At 39.7% G+C, this 27,892-nt stretch overlaps 1 protein-coding gene and 1 pseudogene across 2 annotated transcripts in view; both read right to left on the minus strand.

The window, feature by feature from the left end:
* NELL1 (neural EGFL like 1) overlaps window positions 1-27,892 on the minus strand; it is a 1,051,740-nt gene that overhangs the window by 620,142 nt on the left and 403,706 nt on the right. The window lies entirely within an intron of this gene.
* LOC133240895 (uncharacterized protein C11orf98-like) lies at window positions 25,631-27,673 on the minus strand (annotated as a pseudogene).

A 27,892-nucleotide genomic window follows, 5' to 3' on the forward strand; every position in this document is an offset into this window, starting at 1 on the left:
AGGTCAGAGTGCACTTAAGTTCAAAACAGGTCATGCTCACACAGACCATCCAGCTGTAACGGATCAACAGTTTCAGCATCACCTCATTGGCACAGTTGGAATGGATCCTTCCTGAATATGGGCTCAAGACAGCTGGCACTAGCTTCAGCAATGTGGTTCTAGATTCAAATCGAAAACACCTGTTTTATCCCTTCACGTTGCCTGGTGTCTCTGACCAAACAAGCCTCAGCAATTCATACTCTCCCCCTTGATCCAATCCTGACCCTGGTTTGGTCCTGTTTACCTTTGCAGCTTCATCTTCTATCATCACCTCTGCTACTCTGACTCACCAACCCACACCAGGCTTCTTATTTCCTCAATCTGGCTAGGCTCATGCTGGCCGCAGGGCCTTTGCATCATCTGTCCCCTTGGCAGCGCAATGCTCTCCTGCCATGTTTCACATGGTGGCTTCACCTCCTTCAGATCTCAGCTGCCTCTTTGGTGACCTACTAAACCAACTAACAAGCATTCTCAAAGACTCATCTCTAGTGTTCAAGATATAACCCACAACACTGTCGGAGATGTCCTTGCTTGGTATATCTCCAATTCTGGAACTAACATAATGAAGACCACTCAGTAAATATCTGTGGACTGATTCACTCTATTACTAAATCATTGGCTATGCCCCTGAAAAATATGCAAACTATTACCACTCTGAACATCTCAGTGCTACCATTGTGGTCCAAGGTACCACCATCTTTTCCTGGATTTTTCCAACAGCCTCCTGAGCAATCTACCTGCCACCACCCTTGTCCTCTCACCCCTGAAAGTCTGTCCTCAACACAATAGTCACAGTGATCCTGTTTAGAAATAAGTCAGATGATGGGACTCTTCAGCTCTGATTCCCTGGTGGGGAACTTCACCCAGAGTAAAAGCAAAAGTTCTTACAATGAATCACAAGGTCTTGGGGACCTCACTCGCCCTGACTCTCCATCTTCCCCCTCCCTGAGCTCCAGCCACACTGATCAAACTCCTACTGTTTCCTCACTCCTGCCAAGAACATTCCTCCCTTGAGCCATTTGCATTGCCTGTTTCCTCAGCCCAGATTTCTCTTCTCCAGATACCCACTTGGCCCACTCATTCTCTTCAAGTCTCATCAAATGCCCTCTTCTCAGTAAGGACCATACTCCCTGACTGCCTCCACTGAAAACTGTACCCTTCCTATAACCAGCACTGTCCATTTGCCTGACTCTGCTATTTTTTTCTCCCTAACACTTACTATCTCCTAAATCATATCTATGGTCTATTTCCAATTCCCAGATAGGATGGGAGCCCTACAGAAGCAGTGTCTGTGTCAGTTTTGTGCCCTGCTATATCCACCCACAGCCCCCTAGAACAATGCCTGACCACTGAAGATGCTCAATAAACATCTGCTGAGCAAATAAATGAGCCAAGGAAAGATGGACTAGAACAAGGGTGCATTTTGGCACCATCTGTGTCAAACATGTGGTGAAGGTCACTTCCTTATCTCCCTGCCACTGCTGCCCCTGAATTTATAAATGAAAAATATCATGTTCCATAGAAGGAAGTCCATAGTTAAACCAATTCAAATAAAATGCAACCACTGGATTTCAAGGGTGCACAGTCCAGAAAGTGAGAGGAGCTCCTCTAGGAGCTCCTGTCCCTGGGGTCTCTTCCCACTCACAGGACTTGGCCCCCGCAGCTGTGAAACCTTGTTGAACCAGCAGCATGGTGAGGAATTGTTAAGAGTTGCCCCTTGAACCTCAGATCTACAGAGACTCGGCCACATGGCTGTCAAGAATATCTTAGAGTCACTGAATTTCAAAATCAGATGCAATCCGTGTGGTCCCTGAGTCCAACCCCCTCACTTTACAGATGAGAACACTAAGTCCCAGAGAGGTTAAATGACCCTGAGATCACCCTGGTATTTCCCAATCCTTGTTAAGGCAAGAGGACAAATATTAAAGCTCAAAAGTTTTTAAGAAACATTTATCTAACAAAGAAGCTCTTGTCGACCCCAATCTGAGTTTTGCAGGCTGATCCACGATGGAGGGCTGCAGATTTACATGTCACAGAAGATTTAGAAATAATTCCTCTTGTCTGAGTCAGACAACACTGCATATTTTAATTCTGCCGGTCATTTCAGAGTTTGTGCTATCTACACCTTATCAAATCAAGCTAATCAAAGTACGGGGGGTGGGGCAAGCCAATTTAAAACAGACTGTCTCAAAAATTACATTTATATAAATATGAGTTTTAAGTAATCTCTATTCAGATTGTCACTTCTAAGAATCTGATTAAAATTATTAGTTTACAGAAGAAAGATTGAAGCAAGCCTTAAAGGAAGAAGAAAAGAGCTTGCAGGGTGTTTTGTTTTTTTTTTTTTTTTTGGTCTCCCCACCTATCCCTGCTATTTCAATGCTAAATAAAACCATACGGATCATCTCCTGTGATAGGTGGAAGATGGGGGGAGCTAAGTTAATAATACTGCTGACAAAGGTAGACAATTATATCTTATTTTAATTCATGGGCTCTGAAAGCATTTCAAATGCAGCACAGCCATCGCCAGTGACTGACTTCTACATCTGTGTTTGCTTGTGGCTTCAGTTGTCAAACTAACATTTCATTAATCACATTTTTTTTCAATTTCACTTTTAAAGTATTGAATTTGGGCCTGCAATGGGGAATCGCCAGGAATTACTGAGCTGTGTGGGTCTTCAAAAGATTAAGTGTGTGTATAGCAAGACGAAGTTGCAATTTTTGCTAGGGATGGATCTGTCTGTTCTGAAACCAACTGCACTGGGGAGGGGAGTGACATCTTAAAGTGACATCTGTGAACAGGTAACCAGCCTTAAACAGTTTTTCCTCCTTCCCCATAGTTTGGCAGGAAAATACTCAGGAACTCCTAAAAATGCAGTTCAGCAATCTTAAACACAGTTCACCGTAGTGTGAAAGGAGGGACCATAAAGGCACTAGAGGACATGAAGTCCTCAGGGAGGGATCCAGATCATGGTCCTGGACCGCCCACACTGCAAGCTTCAGGGGGCGCCACTCACTATATCCCAGGTAGACACACTCCCTGGAGTTATGCAGCAATTCCAACTTGCTCCCAGTTAATCCCTCCTTCCTTTTTTTTTTTTTAATTATTTTATTTTTAAACTTTACATAATTGTATTAGTTTTGCCAAATATCAAAATGAATCCTTCACAGGTATACATGTGCTCCCCATCCTGAACCCTCCTCCCTCCTCCCTCCCCATACCATCCCTCTGGGTCGTCCCAGTGCACTAGCCCCAAGCATCCAATCCCTCCTTCCTTCTTTCAGCTCAGTCAATCAGTGGTGTCCGACCTTCCTGCTTTACTTCATGTTTATTTCCTATTCCCTCTATCAAGACACAGGCATTTTAAACCAATGAGATCAGGTCTGAGGAGCAAGCTCAAAGGCTTTGAGTTTATTATTAAAAAATAATAATAATTCACCAGTAACTCCCTTCCCTCTCTCATTCACTTCCTTCACTCATCCAATCTACAAACATTCACCGACAGCTTACATGTTGCTAGGCATTGGCCAATGACAGAATCAAGTTGAGTTGAGTCAGAGTTCTATATAGGGGCAAAGAAATCATATCTAATGTACAGAACCACTTCAGACACCAGGGAGTAAGAGGATAATCCACCAGATTTCCTGCTGGCATAAAGAAAAATGAGGGAAATGCCATATAGGATGACCCCGGGACAGTGCATTTTCAGATACTTGAGCAAAGATGAAAGATGTCTGTCTCAGCATCTGAGGATGGTACCTGTGAGAGAATGTTGACAAAAATGCCCACAATAATTCTCTTTCCTGTATCATGCCTTTGGGTGGTCCCCTACCACTCTGACTCCCAGCTTGTCATGGGACTTGCTTTGGCTAATAGGATAATAATAATCACCATAAAAATAGAGACACAGAAAGTGCTTGTATGCTGGGACTTGCTCTCTCTCTTGGTAACTCTGTAAACAATATATTGGGACCACGCCCAGGCTAGCATCCTGAAGGATGGCAGGTATATGGCTATTCCACCTGACATTGATCCACCTTCTCAGTCAGGTAAGGAGGGCCCTTCAAAGACCATCCAGCCCAGGCCAACCTGAAGAAACATTAAGAAATTATACACATTTCTGTTATTTGACAAGAAAGTTGAGGATGGCTCATTATTCAGCAAAAGTTAAGGAGTTAGAACCTCACTCCAAGGCAAGAGAAACTCAATGATACATCCCGTGACAGCGGCCCTGATTGGGAAATACTGTGTTAATTACAATCCTAGACATTATAATCAAATACTATCTCAGATAAGAAATTTGCTTTATGTTTTTTGAATCATGAACATTTCAAGTAGTTAAGAGTTTCTGGAATCATCTCAAAACCAAATCAACTAAAGGAAGTTGAAAGTGCTGTAATTTGTGGTGGGGAAAGGAAACAGAATATGAAAACAATTGTGGCAGTGATGCCTGGTCAGAAGTTTCAACAGCAAAAGCAAAAGCTGAAAAGGACAACAGTGAGTTGTCCTGCTCCCTCTTCAGGACTGAAGCACTTAATCCCTCCAATTTTGAGAGTGTTGGCAGCTAAGTGCACTCCTCTGAGACTCACTCTAGCAATTTCCCTCAAATGAGGAGAAGCTGCCTTGTCCAAGGTTATGTCCCCTTCCCAGGATCACGTCCAGTGACTGGTCCCTGCTGTGTTTACTCAATCTGCTTATCCAAACTCAGGACAAGTCTGCCAGACAAGCCCTCCAGAGCTTCCCAAGAGATTGGCTAAGACTTTTATTCTGACCACATGGCAGTTCCACTTCTTCCTCTTCCCAGTCCTGCTTCCTTCTTTTCTCCATAAACATTAATCCTAAGAGCAGACCCCCGCAAAATTTCTGCAAGCCAGGCTACCCTCTAAGTTGGGTTTCCCTAATGACTCAGACCTAAAGCATCTGCCGGCAATGCAGGAGATGTGAGTACAATCCCTGGGTCAGGAAGACCCCCTGGAGAAGGAAATGGCAATCCACTCCAGTATTCTTGCCTGGAGAATCCTGTGGTCTGAGGAGCCTGGTGGGCTGCTGTCCATGGGGTCGCATAGAGTTGGACACAACTGAAGTGACTTAGCATGCATGTATGCATGCATTGGAGAAGGAAATGGCAACCCACTCCAGTGTTCTTGCCTGGAGAATCCCAGGGACAGAGGAGCCTGGCTGGCTACAGTCCATGGGGTCTCATAGAGTCGGACACGACTGAGCACACATACATTCAGCCTCCAAGCCAGAGTGTGTGCTTTGGAGAACTGCATCTTTGACATTCCCAGAAGCCCTGTTTTACCAGGTGAGGAAAATAAAGGGCAGCAATCACAGAGGAAGCTATCACATGATAGAGTGATGCCAACAGAAAAAAAAAAATAAGCCATCAGAAGCATGAATGTTCCATGCAATATTACTCAGTCATAATGAAGAACAAAATTGGTCATTTGTAGAGATGTGGCTGGACCTAAGGTCTGTCATACAGAATGAAGTAAGCTGGAAAGAGAAAAACAAGTATCGTGTATTAACATATATATGTGGAATTAGAAAAATGGTACAGATGAACCTATTTGCAAGGCAGCAACAGAGACAGATGTAAAGAATGGAACTGTGGGCACAGGGGTTGAGAAGGGGGGTGGGATGAATTGGGAGATGGGAACTGACATATAAACACTGCTGCTGCTGCTAAGTCGCTTCAGTCGTGTCCGACTCTGTGCAACCCCAGAGACGGCAGCCCACCGGGCTCCCCGTCCCTGGGATTCTCCAGGCAAGAACACTGGAGTGGCTTGCCATTTCCTTCTCCAATGCATGAAAGTGAAAAGTGAAAGTGAAGTCCCTCAGGTTGTCTACTTGAAAGTTATACAGTCGTGTCCGACTCCTAGCGACCCCATGGACTGCAGTCTACCAGGCTCCTCTGTCCATGGGATTTTCCAGGCAAGAGTACTGGAGTGGGGAGCCATTGCCTTCTCCACATATAAACACTACCATGTGTCAAATAGCTAGTGGGGATGTGCTGATAACACAGGGGGCTCAGCTCTGTGATGACACAGGGGGCTGGGATGGGGTGGGTGTGAGAGAGGTTCAAGAGGATATAGGTATACATAAAGCTGATTCACTTTGTTCACCAGTAGAAACCAAACAGCACTGTAAAGCAACTACATCCCAATTAAAAAAAAAAAAAAAAAAAAAAGCATGAATGTTAAAAGAAGCAAGGGAAGTAGCTTAAGGAAATAAAGCAGTTGGTAAATAGGCTAAACACCCTTGTGAATGTCTCCCCGTGGTCTGAATAGCCTTGAAAAAGTAAGACTTGTATTTGTTCACAACATCAAGAAGGTGAAGGCTAAGTCACAGAAAACTGGGGAAAATAAAAACACAAAGGTAAAAAGCTGCTCTCCTAGAAGAGAGAGGATAAGAAGCAGAACATGGCCATGTTATCAAAGAGAGGACTGTAACAAGCAGTAGGATATCAACAGATCAAACAAGACAAAGACCCAGGAATATAAATGAGAATACAATGAAATACCCAAAGGCAATTGGACACTATAGCAATATTTTGACTATTTTGTTAAAGAACACGTTGTTCAAAATACTGTTTTCCTTTGAAAATTAGTTTACAACTTATTGAGACTTAAGAAACACTGCTTTAGAGAATCAATTAAAATGCCATTAACACTAATAAGAGAGTTCAGTAATGAAGACAGATACAAAGTAAATATACAAAAATCAATAGCACCCTTAAACACCAGCAATAAAAAGGTATAAAATATAATGGGAAAAGATAATCACCATATTAGCAGCACAACAAAAGATAACCAGAAATAATATTAACAAGAAATATTCAGAAAAGACATACACTGGGGAAAAAAAAAAACTATAAAAATTTTAAACTAAGATTCAAGAGTACTTGAATAAGTGGAAAGAAAGGCATTTGTGGTAAAACTAAATAATGTTTAAATGGCAGCTATGCTGAAATTTAATTATATGCTTAATTCAATTTCAATTACAGCACACACAAGATTATTACTGAAATATGACCATGTTGGTCTGGAAAAATAAAACAGTGGGTATAGTCCAAAAAGTTTAGCAATAAGGAAGAAATAAGGACGTGGTCCCAAAAAGTGATAGAAGTTAATTAACAGGTATCTTTCTACTAGTGTTCTTGGTGTCTTTCCAACAAAATTATGATTTGTGTCTCAGGAAGATGAGTGATAGAGAAGTATGCAGTATTTACCAAGTGCTTTTCATGAGGAAACTCATCTGTACAAAAGAGTCCCTACAGACATTTCCTCTAAACCACAGAAGACAGTTTGTGATGTCCCCTGGACATTTCAAACCAATGAGACCAGCGAGTCTCCAGGACTCTGTTCTTGACTTCTTCACCATGAACACTCCTGCCACTTGAGCCATTCACACCATTACTTACACCCGAAATCTTATCATCATCAAAAACTCACTTCCTTCAACAATCTCATCACAAGCCTCTTCCAATAGCTCTTTACACTTTTTTATATTAAGTATTTTATACTTATATATATGCATTGCTTCACCGCTCACAATTATTCTACCTCATTGAAGGTGGCCAATCCTTTAATCTACTATTTACTTTCTCACTGATCACCAGCCTTTGGCCCTGCTTGGATTAGATTCCATGTCTTTCTTTTTAATCAAACCCTTAACCTCAACCTGCTTAGCCAACTGTTCCCCTATATTCTTTGTCTAGGCAAAACCCTAAACCTTTTTGAACTCAACTCTTCTCTTTTCTCTGCCTTCACACAATTAAAAGTTTCAAAAAATACAGATATAAACCGAAAACAAAAATACAAATTCACACAAACAGCTTAATGGAGTATCAAATGGACATTCCTACAGATTCCTTTTAACCATTCCCTCCCCAACTCTGAGAAGACTAGTTAAACCTCTCTTTAGCTCCTGATTCCCATCTCTGTATTCTCTCCAGCGGTCATCTGATGACCCCATTTCATACTCTACAGAGGAAACAAACTGCCTCATAAAGAAACACAGTCATCTTTATACCAACAAATCAACACACCAACCACAACAATCCTTTACTTATTAAGAATAAAGGAATGTCCATTGTCCTCATCAACTGGTAGATTGTCGTCTTATACTATAGATACCATAGTACTTGGCCCCTAAAGGATCCCCTCTCTCCAACATCACATCTCTCTCCTCATGGAGCTATTCCATCCATGTTGGTACCTGCTCTGATCTCTCTCACTTTAAAACATAAACATACAGATAAACAAAACCTGAACAACAAAAACAAACTTCAGCTGGTCCTCTGGTCAGTCCCTCTGCTGCAGGTCCATTTCTCTGTTACCCTTCAAAACTTCTCAAAAGAGTTCCCTCCACATGCTTTCTTCACAGTCTTACTTTTCATTCACTCCTCAACCTACTCCTATCTGGCCGTCTTCTGCCCCGACTATTCCCATGGAAACTGCTCTTTGTTAAAATCACCAACAAACAACCTCTTGCTGACTCAAACAGATATCTTTCTGATCTAATGTTTCTCAGCAGCATTTGCAGAATTAATTCCTATCCTAGGTTTCTATCTTCTCACTGAAAGCACCTTCTCTCTCACTGAGCACAATATATCAGTCCTCTCTGCTGGTTCCTCCATCTCCATTAAACTCGAAACTGTAAATCCTCAGGATTTGGTCTGAGCCCCTATCATTCTCCCTTGATGATCTCAACCATTTGTATGGTTTCCACTATCACCTCTATCCTGGTAATTCCCACATTTATATCTCCAGTGCAGACTCTCCTTTGAACTCAGCACTCCTGTATCCAACCTCCCACTACTCAACTCCTCTTGGATATTTCATATACTTAAAGACCCTCTTGACAGAAGTGAATGAAGAGAGTGAAAAAGTTGGCTTAAAACTCAACATTCAAAAAACTAAGATCATGGCATCTGGTCCCATCACTTCACGGAAAATAGATGGGGAAACAATGGAAACAGTGAGAGACTTTTCTCTTTGGGCTCCAATATCACTGCAGATGGTGAATACAGCCATGAAATTAAAAGATGCTTCCTCCTTGGAAGAAAAGCTATGACAAACATAGACAGCATAATAAAAATCAGAGACATTACTTTACCAACAAAGGTCCGTCTAGTCAAAGTTACCGTTTTTCCAGTAGTCATGTATGGATGTGAGAGTTGGACCATAAAGAAACTGAGCACTGAAGAACTGATGCTTTTGAACTGTGGTGTTGGATAAGACTCTTGAGAATCCCTTGGACAGCAAGGAGATCTAACCAGTCAATCCTAAAGGAGATCAGTCCTAAATATTCATTGGAAGGACTGATGCTGAAGCTGAAATTCCAAGACTTTGGCCACCTGATGCGAAGAACTGACTCATTGGAAAAGACCCTGATGCTGGGAAAGATTGAAGGCAGGAGGAGAAGGGGATGATAGAGGATGAAATGGTTGGATGGCATTACCAACTCGATGGACATGAGTTTGAGCAAGCTCCAGGAGTTGGTGATGGACAGGGAAGCCTGGCATGCTGCAGTCAAATGGGGTCACATAGAGATGAACATGACTGAGTGACTGAATTGATCTCAAATAGAACATGTCCCAAATGGAATTCTTGAATTTCCCTCTCACAAAGTGACATCACCATCCACACAATTATTAAATTCAGGAACTTTCTGGTTCTCCCTGACCCCTTCTCTTTCACTTCACTCTATTCAATCTATTCTTGAGTATTGTCCATTTAAATATATTTCAGTAATTCCATGTCAAGTCCATCCACTTTCCTCCATCTTCACTTCATCTTCTTCTTCATCTATTTACCATCCTTGCTCCCCTGAGAAGGCCTCTCTGGAGACCTGGTTTCCATGTGACCTTGTCCATCACATTCTTCATCAATCAGTCATTGGAGCATATGAAAATCTATATCACACATTCTGTCCTTGCTTAGTATCTTTAGTAATGAATGCTTACACTTAGAAAAAACTTAAAATTCCTTAATACAGCCCTCAGGCTCTTCAACTTGTGAACTCTGCCAGCCTCATAAACGTCATGGTGTGCCTCTTTCTCACTATTTCTCTAAGCAAAAACCACATTTGCTAGAACACACTATATTTTCCCAAACTTAAGGTCTCAATTTCTAGAATTTATTAAAACTTTTGGCCATTCCATTTTCTCATTTAATATCTCTTTAGTATCCAGAATATAACTTTCATTACTTCAGAATTAGACCCTGTCAACCTCTCAATTGGAGAAGGCAATGACACCCCACTACAGTACTCTTGTCTGGGAAATCCCATGGATGGAGGAGCCTGGTGGGCTATAGTCCATGGGGTCGCTAAGAGTCGGACATGACTGAGCGACTTCACTTTCACTTTTCACTTTCATGCATTGGAGAAGGAAATGGCAACCCACTACAGTGCACTTGCCTGGAGAATCCCAGGGACAGGGGAGCCTGGTGGGCTGCCGTCTATGGGGTTGCACAGAGTCAGACATGACTGAAGCGGCTTAGCAGCAGCAGCAGCAACAACCTCTTAATTGCTGTATTGCTTGCAATGAGTATAGGTGCTTGGCCATTGTAGATTCATGGTAAGTATTTTTGAAGTTACTGAATGAACAGAAGTACTCTCCTTGCCCACATGCCCCTTTTACCCCAAATACAGCTACCATATTTTCTTTCACTCATCTTTACCTACTCTGAAAAGATAATTTTGTCATAGCCGTTTCCTATTTTCATCTTTGGGCATTGTTAGTAGCACCATAAGCAATTCTCAGTGTGCTTGTAACAATTCCAAATGCTACTTCAATGCACTGCTCCATAATTTCTAATTATTCTGGGTCCTTGATTTACCAAAAGATTTATGTACCAAAAATGGAAAAGTAGGCATTACAATGAAATAAAACCTCACAAAGCATGATCTGTGTATTCAGCTATGGCAACAGAGAAAAAAACAAATGTAGTAAAATTCAGTTTCCAGTGGTGCTAAGAACACAAGGCTGGGGATTTGTGTCAGCAACAATTCCCTGACCACCCATTCACCTCTCGTCAGATGTTCTCAAGCATTATCACCTGCAAGTCCCCAGGCCAACCTGGGAAAGGACTGGCTCTCACCAGGAAGAGAGGGAAAGACAGGCAGCTACAGTGAGGAAACTGCTGTCCCCAGAGTGGGTTTCCATTTCAGGCCCCTGGTGCTGAGACTGCTGAGTCCTCTGTGTTCAGGCTAAGCCTTGCGAGTACAGACCATTGGGAAGAGCAACATTGTTGAGTCTCTTAATGAATACTGCACCACAGTATTTCAAGGCTCAATAATATCTGTGAATATTTACAGCCCCTTTTTATTTCCTCCCAGAAACTGTCTTCCCTGTGGATTCAGAAGCAGTATGACCCAGTGCCCTGAAAAAGGGTCCATGGATATTAGAACAACACGGATGCCTTCGGGGATCCATGAGTCCTATGTAATACAATTTATTTCAACAATAACCTTAACCCTTTTATTTAAGTATTGTTTAGTCGCTAAGTCATGCTTGATTCTTTGTGACCCCATGGACTACATGTAGCCTGTGCCAGGCTCCTCTGTTCATGGGATTCTCCAGGCAAAATACTGGAATGGGTTGCCATTTTCTTCTCCGTTCAGTTCAGTTCAGTTCAGTCGCTCAGTCGTGTCCGACTCTTTGCGACCCCATGAATCGCAGCACGCCAGGCCTCCCTGTCCATCACCATCTCCCGGAGTTCACTCAAACTCATGTCCATCAAGTCGGTGATGCCATCCAGCCATCTCATCCTCTGTCGTCCCCTTTTCCTCCTGCCCCCAATTCTCCATTATCTAAGTATATTTTGGATTATTATGATGATCTCTTTATAATAGTGCAGCCATGCAATTTTTGTGCTCATCTTTGTTTTTTTTTTTTAATGTATAAAGCATTGTGCTAAGATATTATACCTTAAGGACTATTAACAAAGGAGAAAGAGGTGGAATTGCCTGATAAAGGATACGTTCAAGGCCAAATGAAATTTACAGCACATTTTTCAAAAGATGACTTAACAATGTTTCAAATACAGAAAGTAGGGGCAAATGAGCAGTCACACCATTGGTGGTATACATGTGCCAGATCCAAAGAACTCATGCCTTAGAATCCACGCTGTATAACATGCTGCCACTACAGATTTATTTCCAGCAGACAACCCTGGTCATGCTGAATCAATGTAATTAAAATTTGAACTTTATTGGCCTGTGGTTTTGTTTACACTTAACCAGTAAATTTGTTTGCCTTTGTGGATGTATAACAGCTACAGTTATTTGGAATATACATCTGATTTTAAGTTTCTATCCATTTAAGAACTATTGAATAGACATTTAAATCAAGGTCAATGTTTGTTTGCTGCCCTTTAAAAATCTCATATAAAAAGCATTTTGTTTAGAATTAGATCTATCTAAACTCAAACCCCAGCTCTGGCAGCCACTAGCACTGCAGTCTTCTAAGTATTTTTTTTTCTTTTTAATTAATGTTTTTAATTGAAGAATAATTGCTTTACTGAATTTTGCTGTTTTCTGTCAAACCTCAACATGAATCAGCCATAGGTATACATATATCCCCTCCCTTTTGAACCTCCCTCCTGTCTCCCTCCCCATCCTACCCCTTTAGGTTGATATAGAAACCCTGTTTGAGTTCCTGGGTCATAGAGCAAATTCCCGTTGGCTATCTATTTTACATATGGTAATGTAAGTTTCCATGTTACTCTTTCCATACATCTCACCCTCTCCTCCCCTCTCCCCATGTCCATAAGTCTATTCTCTATGTCTGTTTCTGCACTGTTTCCCTGTAAATAAATTCTTCAGTACCATTTTTCTAGATTCCGTATATCTAAGTTAGAATATGATATTTCTCTTTCTCTTTCTGACTTCACTCTATATAATAGTTTCTAGGTTCATCTACCTCATTACAACTGACTCAAATGTGTTCCTTCTTATGGCTGAGTAACATTCCATTCTGCATACATACCACACTTTTTTAACCATTTATCTGTCGATGGACATCTAGGTGGCTTCCATATTCTAACTATTGTAAAGTGCTGCAATGAACAATGGGATACATGTGTCTTTTTCAATTTTGGTTTCCTCAGGGTATATGCATAGGAGTGGGACTGCTGGGTCATATGAGCAATGCTGAGCATCTTTTCATGTGTTGGTTAACCATCTGTATGTCTTCTTTGGAGAAATGTCTGTTTAGGTCTTTTTCCCACATTTGATTGGGTTGTTTGTTTTCCTGGCATTAAGTTGCATGAGCTGCTTGTACATTTTGGAAATTAATCCTTTGTCAGTTGTTTCATTTGCTATTATTTTCTCCCATCCTGAGGTCTGTCTTTTCAGCTTACTTATAGTTTCCTTTGCTGGGCAAAAGCTTTTAAGTTTAATTAGGTCCCACTTGTTTACTTTTTTATTTCTGTCACTCTAGGGGTTGGGTCATAGAGGATCGTGCTTTGATTTATGTCATCAAGCATTCTGCCTATGTTTTCTTCTAAGAGTTTTATAGTTTCTGGCCTTACATTTAGATCTTTAATCCATTGTGAGTTTATCTTTGTGTATGGTGTTAAGAAGTGTTCTAATTTCATTCTTTTGCATGTAGCTGTCCAGTTTTCCCAGCACCATTTATTGAAGAGGCCGTCTTTGTCCCATTGTATATTCTTGCCTCCTTTGTCAAAAATAAGGTACCCATAGGTGCAGGGGTTTATTTCTGGGCTTTCTTTTTCTATTGGTCTATATTTCTGTTTTTGTGCCATTACCATACTGTCTTGATGACCATAGCTCTGTAGTATAATCTGAAGTCAGAAAGGTTGATTCTTCCAGTTCCATTCTTCTTTCTCAAGACTTCTTTGATTATTTGGGGTCTTTTGTGTTTCCTTATGAATTGTGAAATTTTTTGTTATAGTTCTGTGAAAAATGCCATTGGTAATTTGATAGGGATCACACTGAATCTGTAGATTGTGTTTGGTAGTATAGTCATTTTCACAGTATTGATTTTTCCTACCCAGGAACACGGAATATCTCTCCATCTGTTTATATCATCTTTGATTTCTTTCATAAGTGTCTTATAATTTTCTGTATATAGTTCTTTTGTCTCCATAGGTAAGTTTATTCCTAGATATTTAATTCTTTTTGTTGCAATGGTGAATGGGATTGATTCCTTAATTTCTCAGATTTTTCATTGTTAGTATACAAAAATGCAAGTGATTTCTGTGTACTGATTTTGTATTCTGCACTTTGCTAAATTCACTGATTAGCCTAGTAATTTTCTAATACTATCTTTAGGGTTTTCTAAGTATAATATCATGTCATTTGCAAACAGTGACAGCTTTACTTCTTTCTGATCTGGATTCCTTTTATTTCTTTTTCTTCTCTGATTGCTGTAGCTAGGACTTCTGCAACTATGCTGAATAATAGTGGTGAAAGTGGACACCCTTGTCTTGTTCCTGATCTTAGGGGGGATGCTTTCAGTTTTTCAACATTGAGAAAAATGTTTGCTGTAGGCTTATCATATATGGCTTTTACTATGTTGAGGTAGGTTCCTTCTATGCCCATTTTTTTTTTTTTTGAAAAGTTTTAATCATAAATGGATGCTGAATTTTGTCAAAGGCTTTTTCTGCATCTATTGAGATGATCATGTGGTTTTTATCTTTCAATTTGTTAATATGGTGTATCACATTGATTGATTTGTGTATATTGAAGAATCCTTGCATCCCTGGAATAAACTCAACTTGATCATGGTGTATGAGCTTTCTGATCTGCTACTGAATTCTGTTTACTAAAACTTTCTTGAGGATTTTTGCATCTATGTTCATCAGTGATATTGGCCTGTAGTTTTCTTTTTGTGTGTTGTCTTTGTCTGGTTTTGGTATCAGGGTGATGGTGGCCTCACAGAATTAGTTTGGACATGTTCCTTCCTCTGCAATTTTTTGAAATAGTTTTAGAAGGATAAGCAGTAGCTCTTCTATAAATGTTTGGCAGAATTCTCCTGTGAAGCCATCTGGTCCTGGGCTTTTTGTTTTTTGGTTTTTGATCACAGCTTCAATTTCAGTGCTTGCAACTGGGTTGTTCATAATTTCTATTTCTTCCTGATTCTGTCTTGGAAGATTGAACTATCTAATAATCTGTCCATTTTTTCCAGGTTATCCATTTTGTTGCCATATAGTTGTTCATAATAACCTCTTATAATCCTTTGTATTTCTGCATTTTCTGATGTAACCTCTCCTTTTTCATTTCTAATTTTGTTGATTTGATGCTTGTCTCTTGTTCTTGATGAGTCTGGCTAAGGTTTTGTCAATTTTATCTATCTTCTCAAAGAACCAGCTTTTAGTTGTATTAATCTTTACTGTTGTTTCTTTCTTTTTCATTTATTTCTGCTTAGATCTTTATGATTTCTTTCCTTTTACTAATTTTGTGGTTTTTTGTTCTTCTCTATCCAGTTGTTTTAGGTGTAAAGTTAGGTTGTCTATTTGACGTTTTTCTTGTTTCTTGGGGTAGGACTGTATTGCTATAATCTTCCCTCTTAGAACTGCTTTTGCTGCATTCCATAGGTTTTGAGTTGTCATGTTTTCACTGTCATTTCTTTCTAGAAATCTTTTGATTTCCCTTTTGATTTCTTCAGTAACCTGTTGGCTATTTAGAAACATGTTGTTTAATCTCCATATGTTTGTGTTTCTTATAGTTTTTTTCTTGTAATTGATATCTAGTCTCATAGTGTTGTAGTCAGAGAAGACACTTGATATGATTCCAATTTTCTTAAATTTACTGAGTCTTGATTTGTGACCCAAGAGGTGGTCTATCCTGGAGAATGTTTCATGTTCACTTGAGAAGAAGGTGTATTCTTCTGCATTTGGATGGAATGCCCTGAAGATATCAATGAGATCCATCTCATCTAATGTATCATTTAAGACTTGTGTGTCCTTATTAATCTTCTGTTTTGATTATCTGTCCATTGGTATTACTGGGGTGTTAAAGCCTCCTACTATTTTTGTGTTACTGTCATTTTCTCCTTTTATGTCTGTTAGTGTTTTTCTTATGTATTGAGGTGCTCCTATGTTGGGTGCATAGATATTTACAATTGTTCTGTCTTCCTCTTGGATTGATCCCTTGATCATTATGCAGTGTCCTTCCTTATCTATTGTAATCTTTATTTTAAGGTCTGTTTTGTCTGATATGAGGATTGATATTCATTCCAGCTTTCTTTTGCTTCCCCTGTGCATAGAACATATTTTTCCATCCTCTCACTTTCAGTCTATATGTGTCTTGAGGTCTGAAGTGGGTTTCTTGTAGAGAGCATATATATGGGTTTTTTGTTTTTTGTTTTTTTTTGTATCCATTCAGTTTGTGTCTTTTGGTTGGAGCATTTAATCCATTTACATATAAAATAATTATTAATATATATGTTCCTATTGCCATTTTCTTAATTGTTTGGGGTTGATTTTGTAGATCTTTTTTCTTCTCTTATATTTCTTAACTATATAAGTCCCTTTAACATTTGTTGTAAAGCTGGCTTGGTGGTACTGAATTCTCTTAACTTTTGCTTGTCTGAAAATCTTTTTACTTCTCCATCAATTTTGAATGAGATCCTTGCTGGGTTCAGTAATCTTGGTTGTAGATTTTTCCCTTTCAGTACTTTAAATATATCCTGCCATTCCCTTCTGACCTGCAGCATTTCTGCTGAAAGATCAGCTGTTAAGAATATGGGGTTTCCCCTGTATGTTATTTGTTGCTTCTCCCTTGCTGCTTTTAATATTCTTTCTTTATGTTTAGTCTTTGTTAGTTTGATTAGCATGTCTTGACATGTTTCTCCTTGGGTTTATCCTGTATGGGACTCTTTGGGCCTCTTGGACTTGATTGACTATTTCCTTTTCCAGGTTGGGGAAATTTTCAACTATAATCTTTTCAAAAAAAAATTTTAAACCCTTTTTTTTCTCTTCTTCTTCTGTGACACCTAAAATTTGAATGTTGGCACACTTGATATTGTCCCAGAGGTGTCTGGGACTGTCTTCAGTTCTTGTCATTCTTTTTCACTTTATTCTGCTCTCCAGAAGTTATTTCCATCATTTTATCTTCCAGCTCACTAATTCATTCTTCGGCTTCATATAGTCTGCTACTGATTCCTTCTAGAGTATTTTTAATTTCTTTTTAATTTCAGTAATTGTGTTGTTTGTATGTTTATTTTTTAATTCTTCTAGGTCTTTGTTAATTGATTCTTGCATTTTCTCCATTTTGTTTTCAAGGTTGTTGATCATCTTTACTATCATTATACTGAATTCTTTTTCAGGTAGTTTGCCTGTTTCCTCTTCATTTACTTGGACTGCTGTGTTTCTAGTTTATTCCTTCATTGGTGTAGTATTTTTATGCCTTTTCATTATTTTTATTTTTTTTAACTTATTGTGTTTGAGGTCTCCTTCTCCCAGGCTTCAAGGTTGAATTCTTTCTTCCTTTTGGTTTCTGCTCTCCTAAGTTTGGTCCAGTGGTTTGTGTAAGCTTCATGTAGGGTAAGATTTGTACTGAGTTTTTGTTTTTTTTTTTGTTTTTCCTCTGATGGGCAAGGCTGAGTGAGGTAGTAATCCCGTGCTGAAGATTGGGTTTGTATTTTTGTTTTGTTTGTTGTTTAGATGAGGCTTCCTGCATAGGGTGCTACTGGTGATTGGGTGATGCCTGGTCTTGTATTCAAGCGGTTTCCTTTGTGTGAGTTCTCGCTATTTGATACTCCCTAGGATTAGGCTAGGATCTTGCAGTTGGTGCTCCCACTCTTAAGGCTCAGGGCTTGATCTCTGAAGCCAGTATCCTGTTTTCTTACCCTAAATTTCCTAAGGGCTTATTATAGGGAATGACTGCAGTCTGATAGCTACTAAATGGCAGGTATTCCAAAAAGTTTACTTTTTCAAAATCCCCTGCTAGTGTTGAAGCATCTCCTGCAGAGGCGTAGGTTGGCAGCAGCCTTCGGTGGGGACACGGGCACGGGAAGCAGCAGTGCTGGGAAATACATCTTGGATGTCACATAGAGCCTGCAGCCTCCAGGACTCGCACTGCAGTCCTAACAGAGCAATTTGCACATTCCCTCTGAACCACAGTTTCTCCAGAGTGATTGTATGCTTTACGAAAAGTGAGGTGTGCCAATCACCCAGCCCATGCCTGCTGAGAAATAAAGCTTGGTTTCCCTTGACTAGTTGCTCTCTAAAGCCAGCCTAAAAGCTGAACTCAGTATATACTCAACATTCACATGTTAATGACATGATATTAGTGTTAATGTTAACTCTTTACATTTTTTTTCAGTAAAGTATAATTTATTTCCAGATTGAAAATAATTGTTTACATTTTTATACCATAGTTAAGTATGAACTCAGAGTAACAATGGAGGCAAGTAATTAGGCATTATTAGTCCTATCTCATTGAAGTAGAAAATGAGTTTTAAAGTAGCTGATATATCAGGAGTTGGGGTTTGAAATATACACACCACTATGCACAAAATACACAATCAACAAGGACCTACTATAAAGCACAAGGAACTTTACTTAATATCCTACAATAACTTATAAAGGAAAAGAACCTGGAAAAGAATATATATGTATATATGTATAACTAAATCACTTTGATGTCTACATAAAACACAACATTGTAAATAAATTATACCTCAATAAATAAAAATAAAAACCCACAAAGCTAAGAGACTTACTGAGACCCACGCAGTGATACATCAATAATATAGTTTTCAGTCAGCTAGTTTAAGCCTTTTTACTCAAATGCCACCATTCTCTTCATTAGACTATGTCCAAATTATGATCAAAAGAGTCCTCTAAATTCTTTCAATGTAATATCACACTGTGGTTTGTTGATAGGTATGTAAAGGGGCCCAGCTATTTCATAAATAATGAACAACAAACAAAGTTGAAACGAGAAAGCTGGGCAGCCATGGCAGGGAACACTGGCTTTAAAGCAAGAACATTGATTACTGACCTCGACAATTCCATTTTCCTCTCTCCTTTCATCATTTTGCTCACAATTGCATCCTTTTGGATTTTAAAGTCTATTATGAATTCATACTGCAAAGAGGTTGTATAATGGCTTAGAAATTATATTAGGTCAGAGAAAAATTATTTTTTCTAATGACCCAAGATAATATGAGGGATAAGTGTGTTAAGCTTTCACCATGAAAACACAGGTACAGCTGAATTTCCACTGAAACTGGGGAACTGCTCACTCTTGTCTTTTTACCCAAGACGGACTATGAGGACAAAAGACCAAGACTGGCAAACACTATTGTCAGAGAAATTCCAGGGTCCAAGCAGACATAAAAGTTCCCTGTTAGGTGTACACCAGATCCTTCTCAATGCTCATATCAAAAGGGGGTCAAGCCAGCACGAGTAACAGATGCATGGCTCCAAGAGCACAAAGGTAAGTGAAGCAGGGACAGAAGGGCAGGGCAAAGATTAGAGGACTACAGAGCTTTGATACACAATGCCACATTTGCACACACACACTTTATTCATATAATTCAGTTCCTTCAAAAGGAATACAAAGATGAATCAGAAGATGTTTTTCAACTCATACAAATAAGAAGGAAAAAATTAAAACAACCTAATAGTCCACAAATAGTGGACTGTTTTCATTACTTCTGTCCTCATGATAGGATATCGGGCAACCATTCCCTTGATGTTTACAAAGAATTCTAAGAACATAGAGAAATGCCTTTGATGTGATGCCTAGTGGTTTTGAAAAGGTGTAAATATTTGCACAGTGATGTCAACTGTTGTTTTTTTTTTTTTTTTTAAAGGGGGTAAACAGAAAAAAAGCTGGAAGGAAATACATGAAAATATGTGTTATAATTTTAGGTTGGTGGGATTAGAAGGAAATTCTTTCTGATGCATATTTTATCTGCATTTTCCATTATATTTGAAGTAATCATGTTACTTCAGTATCAGTAAAAATACTACCTTTCACAACTTTTGCAGAACTACTAACATTTGTGGCATCCACTGAAACAGAGCTGAGCCCCTCTCTGATGCAGACTTTGTATCATCTGGAGCCAAAGAAAGGTGTATGCCAATGGAATTAGGTCAGTGAACTCTGTAGGTTCAGAGGTGATCCCAGACTACCTTAGAGAATTCCTACCCTCCAATTTCATGCCTTTTAGAGGATTTTCCTCTGTTATCCCCTGCATGGGGACTCAATAAAGCCAAACATGCTATATTATTGCATCTTTTTGTTTTATACAATAAAAACTGACCCAGTTAGCAATGATGATGTTGGAGATTTTTAAGAGATCTTGGTACAGATCTTCCCCAGAATGCTGGATTTTCCCCTATCTAGAAAATCATCCAGCAGTGGTAATTGTTTCTTTATGGGTTTTTAAAATAAAACTAAGGCAGAGTGGGCTTCCCTTGTGGTGCTAGTGTTAAAGAACCCACCCGCCACTGCAAGAGATATGAGAGACCCGGGTTAAATCGCTGGTAAGGGAAGATCCACTGGAGGAGGGCATGACAACATACTCCTTTATTCTTGCTGGAGAATCCCATGGACAGAGGAGCCTGGTGGACTACAGTCCATAGGGTCACAAAGAGTTAGACATGACTGAAATGACAACTTAGCATGCATGCAAAGGCAGAGTAAATATGTGCTTTAAAAAACAAACAAACCTGAGGTTTCCAGAGCATGCACCCTTCCCTGTAAACTTAAGGCCTTCCATTCACCTCTGATGTCATCCTTTTCCCATCAGTTCTCACCCTACTCCTCCTCACCTCCTTGATCCTTTAACCCTTTCTCATCCTCTGTGTTACTCAAAATGGTTGTTTTGAACAAGTCTTTTTACAGTCCACAAGAAGTTTATTCCAGAGTGTGATTTCTTCACAGATAAAATTTTGCTGCAAAAACCATAATGCAAACAGAGAAGCGAACAAAAAAGTCATCTAAAATGAGCAGCATACTTAGTGATTTCATTGATTTACATGCGGAAGTAAACTCCTTTCCCTGTCATAGACCAGGGAAAAACATCTGCAGAACAGTATTAGTTCACACACCACACTTTGAGTTACATTGCTCTACCCCTTCCCACTGGCCTGCAAATTTCATTTCAGTAACAAATTCATGGGATAAAGTGAAACAGGCTAACAGATCAAGGAGAGTTAGGGAGGGACTAGAGTTTTCAGGGGACAATTGTGTTAGAAAGTGACATATGAGTTGGTAAGAAGCAACCAGACAAGCAAAGATCTGGAAAAAGAATTTCCAGGTAGAGAAAACAGTTGGTACAAATATCCTCAGGTGGAATATGAAAGTTAAATAAAAATATACATGCACCCCAATGTTCACTGCAGCACTATTTACAATAGCCAAGACATGGAAGCAACCTAAATGTCCATCAACAGAGGAATAGATAAAGAAATGCAGTATATATACAGGGTGGAATATTACTCAGCCATAAAAAAGAACAAAATAATGCCATTTGCACAGACATGGATGGACCTAGCAGTTATCTTACTTAGAAATAAAACAGATAGAGGAACACAAATATTATAGGATATCACTCACATGAAGACTACAGTTAAAAAAAAATTATATAAATGAGCTTACTTACAAAATAGACATAGATTTTAAAAACAAACAAACTTACCAAAGTGGAGGCATGCAGGTAGGATGATAAATTAGGAAACTGGGATTAATATATATACACTACTATATAAAACATAGACGATCAACAAGGACTTTGTTGTTGTTGTTCAGTTGCTAAGTCATGTCCAGCTCTTTGCAACTCCACAGACTGCAGCATGCCAGGCTTCCCTGTCCCTCACTATCTCCTGAAGTTTGCTCAAACTCACGTCCATTGAGTCAGTGATGCCATCCAACCATCTCATCCTCTGTCTTCCCCTTCTCCTCCTGCCCTCAGTCTTTCCCAGCATCAGGGTCTTTTCCAATGAGTCAGCTCTTCACATCAGGTGGCCAAAGTCTTGGAACTTCAGTTTCACTACCAGTCCTAATGAATATTCAGGATTAATTTCCTTTAGGATTGACTGGTTTGATCTCCTTGCAGTCCAAGTGACTCTCTAGAGTCTTCTCCAGCAGCACAGTTTGAAAGCAACAATTCTTCGGCACTCAGTTTTCTTTATGGTCCAACTCTCACATCCATACGTGACCACAGGAAAAACCATAGCTTTCACTAGACAGATCTTTGTGGGCAAAGTAATGTCTCTGCTTTTGAATATTCTCTCTAGGTTGGTCACAACTTTCCTTCAAAGGAGTAAGCGTCTTTTAATTTTATGGCTGCAATCACCATCTGCAGTGATTTTGGAGCCCCAAAAATAAAGTATGACACTGTTTCCACTGTTTCCCTATCTATTTCCCATGAAGTGATGGGACTTGATGCCATGATCTTCGTTTTCTGAATGTTGAGCTTTAAGCACACTTTTTCACTCTCCTCTTTCACCTTCATCAAGAGGCTTTTTAGTTCCTCTTCACTTTCTGCCATAAGGGTGGTGTCATCTGCATATCTGAGGTGATTGATATTTCTCCTGGCAATCTTGATTCCAGCTTGTGCTTCCTCCAGCCCAGCGTTTCTCATGATGTACTCTGCATAGAAGTTAAATAAGCAGGGTGACAATATACAGCCTTGACGTACTCCTTTTCCTATTTGGAACCAGTCTGTTGTTCCATGTCCAGTTCTAACTTTGCTTCCTGACCTGCATATAGGTTTCTCAAGAGGCAGGTCAGGTGGTCTGGTATTCCTATCTCTTTCAGAATAGTTTAAGCCAATAAGTTTATTTTTTTAATATAAATTTATTTATTTTAATTGGAGGTTAATTACTTTACAATATTGTATTGGTTTTGCCATACATCAACATGAATCTGCCATGGGTATACACGTGTTCCCTATCCTGAACCCCCTTCCCTCCTCCCTCCCCGTACCATCCCTCTGGGTCATCCCAGTGCACCAGCCCCAAGCATCCAGTATCATGCATCGAACCTGGACTGGCGATTCATTTCATATATGGTATTATACCTGGTTCAATGCCCTTCTCCCAAATCATCCCACCCTCACCCTCTCCCACAGAGTCCAAAAGACTGTTCTATACATTTGTGTCTTTTTTGCTGTCTCGCATACAGGGTTGTCATCACCATCTTTCTAAATTCCATATATATGCGTTAGTATACTGTATATTGTCACCCTGTTTATTTAACTTATATGCAGAGTACATCATGAGAAATGCTGGACTGGAAGAAACACAAGCTGGAATCAAGACTGCCGGAAGAAATATCAATCACCTCAGATATGCAGATGACACCACCCTTATGGCAGAAAGTGAAGAGGAACTAAAAAGCCTCTTGATGAAGGTGAAAGAGGAGAGTGAAAAAGTGGGCTTAAAGCTCAACATTCAGGAAATGAAGATCATGGCATCCAGTCCCATCACTTCATGGGAAATAGATGGGGAAACAGTGGAAACAGTGTCAGACTTTATTTTTCTGGGCTCCAAAATCACTACAGATGGTGACTACAGCCATGAAATTAAAAGACGCTTACTCCTTAGAAGGAAAGTTATGACCAACCTAGATAGCATATTCAAAAGCAGAGACGTTACTTTGCCAACAAAGGTTCATCTAGTCAAGGGTATGGTTTTTCCTGTGGTCATGTATGGATGTGAGAGTTGGACTGTGAAGAAGGCTGAGCACTGAAGAATTGATGCTTTTGAACTATGGTGTTGGAGAAGACTCTTGAGAGTCCCTTGGACTGCAAGGAGATCCAACCAGTCCATTCTAAAGGAGATCAGCCTTGGGATTTCTTTGGAAGGAATGATGCTAAAGCTGAAACTCCAGTACTTTGGCTACCTCATGCGAAGAGTTGACTTATTGGAAAAGACTCTGATGCTGGGAGGGATTGGGGGCAAGAGGAGAAGGGGGCGACAGAGGATGAGATGGCTGGATGGCATCACTGACTCAATGGACATGAGTCTGAGTGAACTCCGGGAGTTGGTGATGGACAGGGAGGCCTGGTGTGCTGCGATTCATGGGGTGGCAAAGAGTTGGACATGACTGAGCAACTGATCTGATCTGATCTGATCTGATACTGTATTGGTGTTTTTCTTTCTGGCTTACTTCACTCTGTATAATAGGCTCCAGTTTCATCCACCTCATTACCTGTGGCGGATTCATTTTGATATTTGGAAAAACTAATACAATTATGTAAAGTTTAAAAATAAGATAAAATTTTAAAAAAAGGAAAAAATAAAAATAAAAAGAACTGATTCAAATGTATTCTTTTTAATGGCTGAGTAATACTCCATTGTGTATATATACCACAGATTTCTTATCCATTCATCTGCTGATGGGCATCTAGGCTACTTCCATGTCCTGGCTATTATAAATAGTGCTGTGATGAACATTAGGGTACACATGTCTCTTTCAATTCTGGTTTCTTTGGTGTGTATGCCCAGCAGTGGGATTGCTGGGTCATAAGGCAGTTCTATTTCCAGCTTTTTAAGGAATCTCCACACTGTTCTCCATAGTGGCTGTACTAGTTTGCATTCCCACCAACAGTGTAAGAGGGTTCCCTTTTCTCCACACCCTCTCCACAATTTATTGCTTGTAGACTTTTGGATCACAGCCATTCTGACTGGCGTGAAATGGTACCTCACTGTGGTTTTGATTTGCATTTCTCTGATAATGAGTGATGTTGAACATCTTTTCATACGTTTGTTAGCCATCTATATGTCTTCTTTGGAGAAATGTCTGTTTAGTTCTTTGGCCCATTTTTTGATTGGTTCCTTTATTTTTCTGGAATTGAGCTGCAGGAGTTGCCTGTATATTTTTGAGATTAATTCTTTGTCAGTTGCTTCATTTGCTATTATTTTTTCCCATTCTGAAGGCTGTCTTTTTACCTTGCTTATAGTTTCCTTTGTTGTGCAGAAGCTTTTAATTTTAATTAGGTCCCATTTGTTTATTTTTGCTTTTATTTCCAATATTCTGGGAGGTGGGTCATAGAGGATCCTGCTGTGATTTATGTCACAGAGTGTTTTGCCTATGTTCTCCTCTAGCAGTTTTATAGTTTCTGATCTTACATTTAGATCTTTAATCCATTTTGTATGTATTTTTGTGTATGGTGTTAGAAAATGTTCTAGTTTCATTCTTTTACAAGTGGTTGACCAGTTTTCCCAGCACCACTTGTTAAAGAGATTGTCTTTAATCCATTGTATATTCTTGCTTCCTTTGTCAAAGATAATAATAATAATAAGCTTAAAATAATTAATTGTATAGTACTCTATCTGTACCTAATATAGACATATATAGGTACACAATTTTAACACATTCTTACTGCTATAAAGGATGTGTGCTTAGTCAGTCATGTCCAACTCTTTGTGATCCCATGGACTGTAGCCCACCAGGCTCCTCTTTCCATGGGGATTCTCCAGGCAAGAATATTGGAGTGTGTTACCATTTCCTCCTCCAAAAGGCCATTAGGGAAGAGGAATATGGGGAGAATGAAAAGGAGTAAGGCTTTCTCCAAAATCATCTGAAATAAGCATTGAGTCCTCTTGGCTCCAGCTTGAAAATCTTCTGGTGGAAGGGGTATGAGACACAGATTTAGCTCTTACCTTCAAGGCCCTCCATGTCTACATCCTTCTGTCTTCTTTTTTGATTTGGGCTGTGGTTCACTAGTCCTGGTTGGCTTAGGAGGGGCTTCTGCTTCCATGCCTGCTTTCTCTTTCTGGGCAAGTCAGATCTGTGGCAGGAGTTTTCTGCATTTCTTCCCAGAGTAATGTTGGCACATGCACTGGACGCCCACTACTTGAGGTAGTACCGTGTAATCAGTCCTTTGTCTATCACACCTCCGACCACCCGATGTTTCAGTTGCCACTCCCAGTTCAACACTTGACATTGCTTGAACAGCTTCTTCAGCTCTGTTCACGGCCAGCTGATCTTTCCACCTGCAGCACCCAAAGATGCAGTATGGTTGTGTAGTGTAGGATGTGCTGCTGCTGCTGCTGTCACTTCAGTCATGTCCGACTCTGTGGGACCCCATAGACAGCAGTCCACCAGGCTCCCCCATCCCTGGGATTCTCCAGGCAAGAACACTGGAGTGGGTTGCCATTTCCTTCTCCAATGCATGAAGGTGAAAAGAGAAAGTGAAGTCGCTCAGTCGTGTCCAACTCTTAGCTACCCCATGGACTGCAGCCTACCAGGCTCCTCTGCCCATGGGATTTTCCAGGCAAGAGTACTGGAGTGGATTGCCATTACCTTCTCCAAGTGTAGGATGTGGAGTACTACAAATGATAAAATACACCATAGTCTTTATTACAAACTCTATATAGCCAGTTGAGTTTCACAGAATACTTTTGTTGATTTTCTCTGAATTCCTGAATCCATACCCAACCTGTTATTGCAACTGATGAAGAAGTCAAGTTGTAAAAAATGTTGGTTCATATTCTTATTTAATGAGTAAGATAAAACAGCAAAGACGTATTTCAAAACTTCATTCATTTTATGCTGAGAGATGTTCTTCCTTATTTGGAAAATAATTTTTAAATCCAAGAAGACTATTTCCTCTATTTTTTGCACTATTCACAAGGTAACTACTACATAAATGAAAAGCTATTGCATTTGCTCTATTATTAACACTTCCTTCATCACCGTGTTTAGTCTAGCTCAGGAATCAATAAACATATTCTGTGAACAGTCAGATATTTTAGGATTTGAATGCCGTATATATCTGTATCAGATATTCTCCTCTGTGTGTGTGGTGTGTTTTTGTTTGTTTGTTTGTTTGTTTAGTTTGTTTGTTGTTATAACCTCATAAAAATGTAAAAAGCATGCCTAGCTCTGTAGCCATGTAAAACCAGTCCTGGGCTGGTTTTGTTTCATGGTTTTGTTCTATGGTTTGTCAAATCCTGATCTAGACAATCAATAAAACAATAAATCAAATACACTTTGATTTATATCATTTGCCAATTTCTGTGCTGTAACTACTTACAGTATGGCCAATTTCAAGTTACTGACATGACGGCAGTACATGTGGAGTCAGGAAGAAATGTACAGTAGAATATCACTTGTCTTAGCCTGCTCAAACTGTTGTAACAAAATGCCACAGACTGGGTGATGTGAACAATAGAAACTTATTTTTTCACATTTTCAGAATCTGAGAAGTCAAAGACCAAGGTGCCAGCTGACTTGGTTTTTGGTGAGAGTTTTCGTGGTTTGCAAGCAGCCCCCTTCTCTCCGTGACCTCATGGGGCAGAAAGAGAGAGTGCTAGGTCTCTGCTGTCTCTTCGTTTAAGGACACTAATCTTACCCTATCAGGACCCCACCCTGATGACCTCATTAAACCTTAATTATGTCCTTACCTATCTCCAAATGCAGCCACACTGGGGTGCAGGCTTCAGTGTATGAACTTGAGGACACATTTCAGTCCAAAGAACCATTACACAGCAATTCTATCACACAGATGGAAGATCATAGGCAACAATAGTAAAATGTAGAAAAATAATTAGGAAATGATGACTTTTCAGTATTCGTTACCTTTGTTTTAATATAGTTTACTTAATTGTACATTTGCATCATTTAACATGGGCTATGTTAAACTGGCTGTCGGGATGCCTGAGAAGTTCATGACATGTTCTCACAAGCCATTACGAGCAGATTCCAACCAGTCCCAGCACACCACTGGCAAAGCAAGTTAGTTCCAGAGCTGGTTCTAGAATCCGCATTTTTGTTTAATCCAGTGTTCTTTCTTTGCCCTTCAGCAAGTCGCCAAGACAACCTTGTCAGTACGTGTACTGCCTAAGTAAGAATGCTGAAGAGACAATATTTAAAATCATAATAGAAGTTATCTAAATGTAAAAATATAGA

This window comes from Bos javanicus, chromosome 29 (assembly GCF_032452875.1).
Source record: "Bos javanicus breed banteng chromosome 29, ARS-OSU_banteng_1.0, whole genome shotgun sequence".
NCBI lineage: Eukaryota > Metazoa > Chordata > Mammalia > Artiodactyla > Bovidae > Bos > Bos javanicus.